A 12,533-nucleotide genomic window follows, 5' to 3' on the forward strand; every position below is an offset into this window, starting at 1 on the left:
GCAGTCTGTGGTATATGCAATACTCTTCTCCAATGCCCCAATTTTAAGACATCAATTCTTCTTCAATAGCCCTTACTCATTGTCCATCTTTCATATGCATATGACATAGCTGAAAATATCTTTACTTTTCCAGTCATAACCTATAAGCTTAGGCATATCCATCTTAATATTTAAACTCTTTTATAAAAAATCATTTCTATTGTATTTTATTCATGTACATTGTGTTTTATACAATCATTTACATTATGTTTCATACTATCATTTCTATACATTGTGATTTTTGGGGTTTTTTTTTAAAAGATAAATTTATTTTCATGTACATAGTGGGGGTTTGTGTGTGTTTCACACTTTCCTTCATTGATATTATGTCTCATACAATCATTCACATACATTGTGTTTTATAAAACTAATCACCATTGGACCACGCCCAGCATTACTCTGTCTTTTCAGGTCCCTGAGGGATCTTTCCCATTTCCTTTGTCCCTCTCCTCTACCCCCCAAACTTAGTTTTTTAACTGTTTTAAAGAGTTTTTAAACACATTTAAAGAATTTTTAAACTCTTTTGAGCTCTAATTCTTGTTCTTTAGTACTTTAAAGGGTGATGGCAAAAGATTTGCCCAATGAGACTTTCTAAAGATTAAATCTCTGGGCTCATCAAAAACTTTTTCCAACAGGATGAAAGAAAACCTACTGACTAGGGGGAAAACACTTGGCAATACCATCCCAGACAAAGATGTCATAACAAAAGTTTACAGAATATTCCTGAGAATCCACCAGGAAAAGATTGATGACCCAATTACAAAGTAAGCAAAAGACATGGAAAGACTCTTCACAGAGGAAGATGTTCAGATGGCTAAGAGACACATGAAGAAATGTCAGAATCACTGGAAATAAGAGAGGTGCAAATCTAAAGCACAATGAGATAGCCAACAATAACTCTTGGAGAGGATGTGGAGAGACTCTCATGCACTGTTGGTGGAATTGTAAAACGGTGCAACCACTCTGGAAGGCAATTTGATGTTTCCTCAAAAACTTGAACACAGGGGGAAGGTCTGCGCTTTTGCCGGCAATGGCTCGCTTACTTGCCCTCTGGCCTGCAGGTGGGTGGCCTCAGGGCAAGGAAGAGCCAGGACTCCTGCAGCCATCAGTTAAAATCCTTCATAAAGAAGGTTGCAGAGTGGAGTATACTTGGGGTAGGAGTGGGGATGTGCGGGGTGGGGGTAGGGGATTGTGTACCAATGAAGGAGTTTTTCTTTTGCTTTTCAAGGAGAGGAGCGAACTGGGGGTGGGGGTGGGGGTGAGTGGATGGGGAGAAAAGGGCAACAATGAATGAATGGAATTCCAAAATCTCTGTAGATGTTCATTGAAATTAATAATAATAATAAACACAAAAATTATCACAGGATAGAGCAGGGTACAGGATTGCTGAGTCACAAGAGACTTGACGGCACGTAACAACAAACAACAACAATGTTATAGACACAGCATCCCTATGAGGCCTAGTTGATACAATGAAACCCAATAACCGATCCTATTAATTGTATTGTGTCCCTCAAAACATGTGTTGTGACACCTGATGCCAATAGTGATAGTCCCATTAGTAAACAGTGTTTCCTTGATTATGTTTAAAAAAAAAAAAGAAGAAAGACCTTAAGCAACATTGATGGATTTAGAAGCTCATGAAAAGAGACCACCAATCCTGACATCTTCAAAACAAGAGATATCATCCCCTCACATTACCAGTGTTGATCAAACGAAGCATTACCTGCGTGACCGCTGTGCAGCTTTCAACAACATCGTGATCCCATTTCCTATGTAGAAGGTCCTCTTTCGACAACAGCTGTACGGCATCAAAACCAGGGACGCAATCCTTCAGTTGAGGAGGGATGGATTCCAAAACTTGTAGCGAGGAATTCTTCCCCCGTTAATGCAGAAGACAATCACGCTGGCGCTGATGTTTGGTCTGTATGAGGATCTATCTTATCTTCTCCGCAGACACATCATTACCCCAGAGTTTGCAATTTGTAGCCTGGCCGCAGTGCTTGCAGGGATGACAAGTCATTTTCACTCCACTGGAAAGAGTTCAGACTTTGCTACAAGACCACAAGCATCATGGCAAATTTACAGACACTTATCAGGTTTTCAAGGCACTCAAATGTCATGGAATTAAAGAGTATTATGGAGGCCTAGTGCCCATGCTTCTCCACAACGGATCGAGCAATACCCTGTTTTTTGGCCTTCAAGGCCCCCGTAATGAGTCGCTGCCTGCTGCAAAGTCTCACAGTGCCCACTTGGTCAGTGATTTCATCTGTGGAGGCCTGCTTGGTGCCATGTTGGGATTCTTGGTTTTTTTCCAATTAATGTTGTAAAGACTCGCATGCAGTCTCAGATTGGTGGGGAATGTTAGTCTTTCCCCAGGGTTTAAAAAAAAATCTGGCTAGAACGGGACAGACAGGGAGTTGGCAAATCTTTTCAGAGGTGCCCATCTGAATTACCACCGATCCCTCATCTCTTGGGGCATCATCAATGCAACATACGAGTTCTTGTTAAAGGTTATATGAAAGAAAGGATCAGTCACGTGAGTGCCACTTATCAGCTGACCAGACCTAAGAAGAAAATGGCTTGGTCTGGTTCCCAGTTGATCAAATAACAAGTTGGTGTCAGAAGCCCAGGGCACCATGAATTACTGGCAAAGCAGTTTTCCTCATGCACCAACAATAACAGAATAAAAGGCTTTAAAAGGAAATGTAAAGGTTTTTGGTTTTTTCCTATCATTACCTGGGAGCGTTAGACTCCTGGTCTGATTAAGTTTGAGGACCTTTGACAGTGAACCTGATAGACAAGATGAAAGACTGGTTTGATTATTGTATTAAAATCAAGTGGCCATGTCTAGCTAGAGAAGAGACTTTCATTAGCTGGTGACTTCTCAGGCTTATTTTTTTGTTACTCCGTTGTTTCTCTGCATCCTCGTTAAACTTGAGCATATACATGGCAGGACAAAGGAGTAGAACCAAGAAGAGAAACCGCTTCATAGGCACAGGCTTTTTATGGTAAACTGCTCTTATTAGCTTTTAAGCTTAAGGACCTCTTGAGATAGTCACTTTCTCTGTTGAGACGCGATAGAATCTGGCAGCTAAAGTTTCTGTTTTGCTAAGTTTGTCTTTTTAAGTGTAACTTTAAACTCTTCCAAAATTCTCTTGTGTTGATTCCACTCACTGTATTACCAGAAGAAAAAGAGACTAAAGTTTTGTTACAGGAATCCCATCATGTTGAGTTCCGTCCTAACTGCTTGTAGAGCAAACTGTTTATCACCTGCACTGACTTACTGGTGCAAACTCAGCAAGGAGCTGTGGGTTATTTCGTTCCTTTTTCCTGTGGACAGTCAGGGGCTTTTAAAACCTCCCTCCCCTGAATCGTGAATGTTGAAGTAGCTTGTTCTCTTGAAACTCCTTGAAAGACACAAACTTTTCTAACTTTTTAAAATCCAGTGAGCGCCCTGGGGGGTTTGGTTTTCTTGCTGCTCGGTGGTTTCCCTTTTCTGGAGTCTGAATGTTACAGGAGGAAAACCCAAAGCCACTCAGGACAGTGTCCACACAGGGTTACCGAGCCTTTCTTCACTCTTGGAAATAGAGATAACTATTAGGATTTGACAGTTTAGAAACCACACTTTAACAGCTGTGCTAGGAAGTAGTTTGGGGATTTTAAAATGTGTAGCAAGATTTTTGAAAGTTACTTTAAATTCAGGAATTTGTAGCACCCAGGTAGCACACTGGTGGCTTACCTGACACAAACAAAAACTTATTTGTCAAAGGAAGTCATTTTTAGCACCTCACCCTACCCCACTGCCAGGTATATAATAACAGAAAAATGATGGACGCAATAATTGAAAAATAGCATCACATAAGAAGCATCTTGGGGGGGGGGGGAAATGGTTTCCTGATCTGTTTTAAAAGCACACTTGTAAGGGAGCTCTGGTGGCCCAGTGGCAGGAAGCTGCACTGTAATCCCAGAGGTATGTGGTTCAAATCCACCAGATGCTCTGCTGGAAAAGGAGGAGCAATCTCCTCCTGCACCAGTCAGATCTAATTTGATGGTACACACACAAAAATAATAAAATAAAATAATTTTTAAAAAACCCAAACCGCACTTGTGTAAATATTCTATAGGTAAGACTGTTTCCCAGCATCTGGCATTGTATAGATTTGTTTCTCTCCATCATTTCATTTTTCTGGGTAACTGTGTGTGAGTATTGTATATACCTACCAGCACAAAATCAGGGCCTCAATAGCTGACATCCAAGCAGATATATGCACACCCATGTTTATTGCAGCTTTGTTCACAATAGCAAGGAGTTGGAAACAACCTAAGTGCCCATCAACAAACGAATGGCTAGAGAAGCTGTGGTATATTCGCACAATGGAATACTATGCTGCATTAAAAAACAAGGAACTCATGCAATATTATTCAAAATGGTTGACTCTGGAGAACATTATGCTGAGTGAAATATCCCAGTCACAAAAGGACAAATATTACATGATCGCACTGTTGTAGAATGGGACTGTCCTTGGGGTTGGGGAGAGACTGAGTAAGATGGGTTCAATAATGTATACTGCACTGAAACAGAGGAGGGAGAAAACTGTTTAAAAGAGATATATGACTAGGTATTTCTGTCATCACAGGAGTCTAGAACGAGGGCTACATGGTGGAGGGGACCTGGGGGAGGGTTTGTAAAACAATGAAAGAATCTTTTCTTTTACTTTTCCATAATTTTTAACTCATGTACTTATAACTTGTTAGTCAAATTTGTGTCTTCTAGGTTGCAACACCCCCATGATACATCTTCAAGGATATGAACATGTACGGCCAAGCACAATCAATAAGAGTGCATCTAAATTCCAAAATCAATCTCCATAATAGTCTATGTGTTTCCTACTGCCAAAGGGGCCCTTTAGAGTAGTGAGAGAAGATCTTCACCCTGAAACCCACAGCGTCCCTTTTCAGCAGGAAGTAGCTAAGAGAATACGCCATCCCCTTTTCCTTATGAATCAGGGTGAAGTCTCTCTCAGGGAGGAGTGATAGGGAATGGCAAAGTACACACCGACAAAGGAGATTAATCAGAATTGACTTTGACAAGCACTGTGGCAACTGGACAATTAAAACAGACATTCGGATGGCGGGGAAGAAGAACAAACTGGGGAGGAGGGTGGAGAGAATGGTGCGGCAATGAAGGAGTGAAAGCCCAGAATCCCTGTGAGTGTTCATTGAAACTAATAAAATTTAATAATTAAAAAAAAATCAGGGCCTCAATCGGGAGTTTACTCTGTAGGCAGATGGTAAAAAAAAACAAAAAACAAAAAACATAAAACTGCTTCACCTCCAAATACAGTGTGACTCATTAAAGGGAACACTCTCCCAGCTGGTAGGGGTGAGGTGAGGCGGTCCTCAGGCTTAGCAGAGATGAAGCTCAGCAGCCTGGCTGCGGCTCTGCTTGAGACCGACATGGTAGGAATGGCAGTTTGCCATAGAAACCAAGGTGTGGAGTTAAGGGTTTCTAAAACCAGTTTGACACCAAATAAGTGCTAGCAGCGTCCTTTGACCTAGTGTCTGACCTGAACGAGGAGGATGCTGTGGGCCTGACCTCCTCTCATGAGCCTGTCCCTCAGTGGTCGTGGATGGCAAGTTAGGCCCTGGCCCTGGAATAGACTCCTCTGGGGCATTAGTTATTCAGGGTTTCCTTTTGTCTTTACACTCCATGCAGGGGATACAAATCTAAAGTACTCTGTATTACACAAGTGAAGTAAATTCTAAGAATGCTTTATGCTGTGTCAAATATATCTGACATTGAAAACAAGAAATATTTTCACTGATTTTAACATTAAAACAAAACAAAACAGATTAGAAGTGATATATGATTGAGTATTATGGTTAGCACAAGAATCCAGAATTAAGGTTGCATAGAGAAGTGTACTCAGGGTGGGGGGAAGGGACATGGGAATTGTATACTAATGAAGAAATTTTTTTTCTTTTTTTTTCTCTCTTCGAAGGGGGAAGCGAGCTGTTGGGGAGGGGTGGGAAGGGAGAAAATTGTGGCAATGAATGAATGGAAATCCAAAACCTCTGTAAAAAAAAATAAAATAAAAAATTATATTAAAAAAAACCCTTGAACATAGAAACTCTGTATAACCCAGCTATTCCATTACTAGGAATACGCCCCAAGGAAATTAGAAGTGAGATACAAACAGATCTTCATACACCAATGTTCATAGCAGCATTATTCACCATCACAAGAATATGGAAACAGCTCAAATGTCCAACCACAACTGAATGGATTGAGAAATTGTAATATAGTCACACAATGGAATACTATGCAGCATTCAGGAGTAATGATTAAAAAAACTACTACATAAATTGGGAGACACTGTAGGACATTATATTGAAAGTAACTCAGTCTCATAAGGTCAAATACTGTATAAGACAATTATTGTAGAAATAGAAGGATAACTAGTAAAGCGTGTATGGGGACCCAAGGGGGGAAAGTGTGAGAGCAGAGGGGTTAGGATGGATAGGAGTGAAGCCACAGGGCTGGCTGAACAATTTGGTGAGTTGATGGAGGGGGTGAAGAAAATAAGAAAGACCTGGTGGGGACCTGAAAAGACAGGATAATGATGGGCATGGTCAAATGGTGATTATTTTTATAAAACATAACGCATGGGGATGGTTATACAAAACACAATGTGAATGAAGAATAATTTGAAACACAATGGATACAAACTTTGTAAGCAAACCAATATGTTGTTGTTGTTATGTGCCGTCAAGTCGCTTGCGACTCATAGCGACCCTATGTACAACAGCCCTAAACCCTGCTCTACCCTGTGCCAATCTCACTGCCTCTGACCCACCCATCCAGATTACCCCAGTCACTGAATCAATCCAACTCATAGAGGGTCTTCCACTCCTGTGCCGTCCCTCCACCATCCCAAGCATGATGTCCCTCTCCAAGGATCTGTCCCTCCTTACAACACATCCAAAGTATGTCAGACGAAGCCCCAGAATCCTTGCCTCCAAGGAGCAGCCTGATTTAACCCTCTCCAGGATGAATCTGTTTGTTTTCTTGGCAGTCCAGGGTACATTCAATACTCTTCTCCAGCACCACAGCTCAAAGGCATCAATTCTCATTCTATCCTCCTTAGTCATTGTCCAACTCTCTGATGCATAACAAGTGATTGCAAAGACCATAGCCTGTATCAGACACACCTTAGTTTCCAGAGTGACACCATTGCTCTTCAGTACCCTGGAGAGGTCCCTAACAGCAGACTTTCCCATCGCAATACGTTTTTTTATTTCCTGGATACTGGTGCCAAGAATGTTGACCGTGGAGCCAAGCAGACTAAAGTCGTTAACCATCTCAGTCTCTTCACCATCCATCCTGATGCTACCAATTGATCCAGTGGTGAGAATCTTTGTCTTCTTGACATTGAGCCTCAGTCCATACTGAAGGCTGCAGTCCTTGACCCTCTGCAGCAAGCATTTCAGGTCCTCCTCAGTTTCAGCAAGCAGGGTTGTGTCATCTGCATAATGCAGATTGTTAATAGATATTCCACCAATCCTGACACCACACTTCTCCTCCTAGAGCCCAGCCTCTTGGATAATCTGTTCTGCATACAGGTTGAAAAGCTATGGAGATAGGACACATCTCTGGCGTACACCTTTCCCAATTTTGAAGTATGCAGTGTTTCCTTGCTCTCTTCTGACTACTGCCTCTTGGTCCAAGTATAGGTGTTACATTAGAAGGATCAAGTGTTCTGGGATTCCCATTCTTCTCAGAGTCAGCCACAGTTTGTTATGATCCACATAGTCAAATACCTTTGCATAATCAATGAAACACAGATAGACATTCTTCTGGTATTCCCTGCTTTCAGCTAAGATCCATCTAACAATAGCTACAATATCCCTAATACCACGACCCCTTCTAAACCCAGCCTGGACTTCTGGCAGTTCTCTGCTAATGTGCTGTTTCAGTCATTTTTGGATAATCTACAGTAGAATCTCGCTTGCGTCTGAAATCAATGATATTGTTCTATAGTTTCCACACTCTGCTGTGTCACCCTTCTTTGGAATGGGATCTCTTCCAGTCAGTTGGCCAAGTGGTTGTTCTCCAGATTTCTTGGCACAACTTGGTGAGCACATCCAGGGCAGCATCTGTGAGCTGAAATATGTCAATTGGTAAACCATCTATTCCTGGGACCTTCTTTTTTGCTATTTCCTTCAAAGCAGCTTAAACCGATATAAAATTTTTTAAAGATAAATTTGGAATAAAAAATAATTTGCCCAATGAAATCTGTCTTTTGAGTTCTTGACACTGATACCATGGGAGCTGATTGTGAATGCAAGTAATGACAGTGAGTTTAAGTTACTAAGGAGGGACAGTTGGGTAAGAGGGGATAAGAATGGTACCACAAGCTGGAAACACAATCAATCTCACTTAATTGTACATGTAAGAATGGTGGCCTTGGGCTATATTCAACCCTCTGTATTCTAAAAAAAGAATTAAAATCAAATGAAACTTAAAAAGAAAAAAAAAATGGTATCAAGTTCACCCAAAACCGAGTACAGTCCAAGGCAATGCTGTTGAGCCATTACACAGCTGAGGAAGCTGAGGGTCACAGAGCAATATCACAGCATGTGCTTACAGTAAAAGCAACAGAGGTGTAGACCGGCGAAATGTGTAAATGCAGAGGGAAGATGGCCACTCCACTGAACAATGAGGAAGAAAACATTTTTTATATTAATAAAGCAGGAACTAGAAATAACAAAATCATCATTGGATGACTGACAATCAGAAGAGTCAAAGGCACCATGTATAAAGCGTGGAGACCTATCAAGGGAAAGGGGATAACATATAAGTGGGATTACATAATTGGTAATTCCTACAGAAGGAAATCATATGGTATCACAGAATTGATATTCCCTGGGAAAGGACTTCGTTCTCGGAAGGTCAGTGGCAGAGAGGAAGACCCTCAATGAGGCGGGTGCAGACAGAGACAGCAACAACAGGCTGACGCACAACCGAGCTGGCGAGGCTTGTCTGTGGAGCGTTGTGCACTGGAGTCAACTCAAGGCCACCTAACAACAACACCAATGGTTAAAGTTGCATAATTGTAAGCATACATCATCTTCAGATTGTTACAGTATGGTCCATTGAAATGGGGCAGCCCCAGGAAGATAAGCAATAAAAGAACAGCAAACAACAAATGTTGGCGAGGTTGTGGAGAAACTGGAACCCTTATTCACTGTTGGTGGGAGTGTAAAATGGTGCAATCCTGTGGAAGGCGGTATGGCGCTTTCTCAAAAAGTTGCAAATAGAGACACCATTTGACCCAGCAATTCCACTACTGGGAATTTACCCTAAAGAGATCATAACTGACATCCAAGCAGATATATGCACACCCATGTTTATTGGAGCTTTGTTTACAATAGCAAAGAGGTAGAAACAACCTAAGTGCCCGTCAACAAATGGACAGAGAAGCTCTAGTATATTCACACAATAGAATATTACGTTGCATTGAAAAACAAAGAACTCATGCAATATTATTCAAAATGGGTGACCCTGGAGGATATTATGCTGAGTAAAATATCTCAGTCACAAAAGGACCAATACTGCATAGTGCCACTGTTGTAAAGTGGGACTGAATCACTTAGGGGTTGTGGGGGTAGGCTGAGAAAGATGGGATAAATTATGTATATAGTGTTGAAACAGATGAGGGAGATAACTGTTTAAAAGGTATATATAGTTAGGTATTATTGTCCTGGCAGGAGTCCAGAATGAAGGCTGCATAGTGGAATGGACTTGGGGGAGGGATTGTATAACAATGAAAGAATTTTTCTTTTACTTTTCAAAGAGAAGAACGAACTGGAGGAGAAGGGTGGGCGTGGAGAAAAGGGCAACAATGAATAAATAGAAATCCAAAATCTCTGTAAATTTTCATGAAAATTAATAATAATAATAATTTTTAAAAGATGTAAACTTAAGAAAAAAAGGGAACCAGGTTAGCACACATGAACCCAGGAGCAGGTGGGGGTTGACTGACCAGTAACTAACCTATGGCCTTTGCTCAGCATACTTAACAAACCAGTCATCATGTATGTAAAAATCAGCCAAGAGAAAAAAATCCCAGCCTGACCGTTGTGAGGCTGTGGTCTCTGTCAGCAGTCCCGTGGCTAATCAAGCCTTCTTTGCTTCTCAAAAGAGTCCATAGCTGCACTCAACAGCAGCGATTTCAAAAATTTCTGCATAACTTGGGAGAGACTGGAGAACATTATGCTGAGTGAACTAATTCAGTCTCATAAGGACAAATACCGCTTAAGACCATTATTGTAGAAATAGAAGGATATTCAGTGAAACATGTCTGAGGATTCAAGGAGAGAAGGGGTGGGAATAGCCGGGTGAGGATGGGTAGAGACAATATCACAGAGTTGCACAATCTGGTGGGTGGAGGGAGCCAGAAATGAGAAAGACCTGGCAGGGAGCTGAAAAGAAAGGATAATAATGGTGGGCATAGTACAATGATGATTCATTTTATAAAACATAATGCATGAGAATGATTGTATGAAACATAATGTGGATGAAGAATAGTGGGAAACACAATGTGTACAAACTTCATAATCAAACCAATAGAAAATAATAATAATAATAATAATAAAGATACAGGCCATGGTCTTTGCAATCACTTGTTATGCATCAGAGAATTGGGCAATGACTAGGGAGGATAGGAAGAGAATTGATGCCTTTGAGCTGTGGTGCTGGAGAAGAGTATTGAGGGTCCCATGGACTGCCAATAAAACAAACAGATCCATCCCGTAGAGGGTTAAACCAGGCTACTCCTTGGAGGCAAGGATTCTGGAGCTTCGTCTGACATACTTTGGACATGTTGTAAGGAGAGACAGGTCCTTGGAGAGGGACATCATGCTTGGGAGGGTGGAGGGACAGCGCAGGAGGGGAAGACCCTCTATGAGGTGGATTGGCTCAGTGACTGGGGTAATCGGGATGGGTGTTTCAGAGGCAGTGCGGTTGGCACAGGATAGAGCAGGGTTTAGGGCTGTTGTACATAGGGTCGCTATGAGTCGCAAGCGACTTGACGGCACATAACAACAACAACAACAACAATAATAAAAGATGATCCTGGTGTGTTGTTCTGTCACCTGGAGTTCTGGACAGAAGGTTGAATTCTACAACATTTTAATAATGTCAGGATACATATTTTTACTATCTTATCATAAAAATTGCTTCCTCAATCATGTGCTTCTGGGATTCATTGTAAAAATTTCTCCATAATTCTGTGCATCAAGACCCTTTGAACTCAAGCTTTTATACTTTGTTGTTTTTGTTTGTTGTCAAGTTGGAACCAACCCATACCTGACCCTCCAGGGGGTTTTCAGAAGTAGTTAATCACAGGGGAGGTGATGGCCTATCCTTCTCCTGTCGAGCAACTAGTGGATATGAACCGTGTGCCTTTGGGATTGCAGCACAGCTTTTTGCTACTAGGCCACCAGAGCCCCCTATTGTACTTTATATGTGTTCAAAGGATGATAGAAAAATGCTTTGAGTATAAATCGTGTACCTGCAAGACCTCAGAGAGATGGAAAGTCTCTTAATATGGTGAAAGGAACTAATGGTATAAAACCAAAGAAAACAAAAACAAAGGGGGAAAATATCAACGCTCACTGTGTTGAGTCAATTCTAACTTAGAGCACTGCTGTAAGTCCTCTGTTGTGGGTGAAACAGTCTATTGTTCTACCAGAGCAGCTGTTGGATTTGAACTGCTGACCTTTTAGTTAATAGTCTGACACCTTAGCCTTAGTCTCCCAGAGCTCCTTTCTGTGACAAAAGGCACTTTTGAAACCTGCATGGATCCTAGTCTTCCTTCAAGACTATAAAATGGGGTTGGAGCTATGCTATCTGACTGCTCTCTTTCCACACACACAGAACCTCTGGTTTTAGATTCTCATACATGAGGTCTCTTCCAAGGCCAAGGTTCCAGAGTGGGATCAGGGTTTACTGCTGAATAGCCTCTTCCAGGGCTGTGTCAGGCGCTTCATCCCTCCCTCCTCCAATTACCCACAGGGTTGGGTGGGTGAGGATGCTCTCGTCACTTCCCTGGGGTTTTTTTTTTCCTTAGTTGAAGAGGAAAGAGTTTGTGTAGAGGCTACAGAGGGTGACAGTGGCCAAGAAAACCCTGAATCAAGAGAAAGCTGGAGAGAAAGGTGCAGAGACAAGCAGAGGATGGACATGGGTGACCCCAAGGAAACAGGCAGCCTGGGTAAGGCTGGGGTGGCAAGACTCCAGGATCTAGGGAGGAGTTCGGGTTTGGCCTTTGGCTTGTGGAAAGAACGATTGAGCCTCCAGCTTGGGGCAGGAAACGGCAGCTTTGAAACAGAGTCGTGTTTGGTCCCAATCAGAGGATGAGGTGACATTCTGGGGCCACAGGCTCATGGGGAAAGACCGTGGACTGCTACAGACCCACCATCCGAGGAGC

The 12,533-nt window shown here is 41.9% G+C and overlaps 1 pseudogene; it reads left to right on the forward strand.

The window, feature by feature from the left end:
- Positions 1-1,663: 1,663 nt before the first annotated feature.
- Positions 1,664-2,561, forward strand: LOC102849483 (annotated as a pseudogene).
- The last annotated feature ends 9,972 nt before the right edge of the window (positions 2,562-12,533 follow it).

The sequence above is a fragment of the Elephantulus edwardii genome, unplaced genomic scaffold (genome assembly GCF_000299155.1).
Source record: "Elephantulus edwardii isolate Elephantulus edwardi_28Jun2011 unplaced genomic scaffold, EleEdw1.0 scaffold00438, whole genome shotgun sequence".
Lineage (NCBI taxonomy): Eukaryota > Metazoa > Chordata > Mammalia > Macroscelidea > Macroscelididae > Elephantulus > Elephantulus edwardii.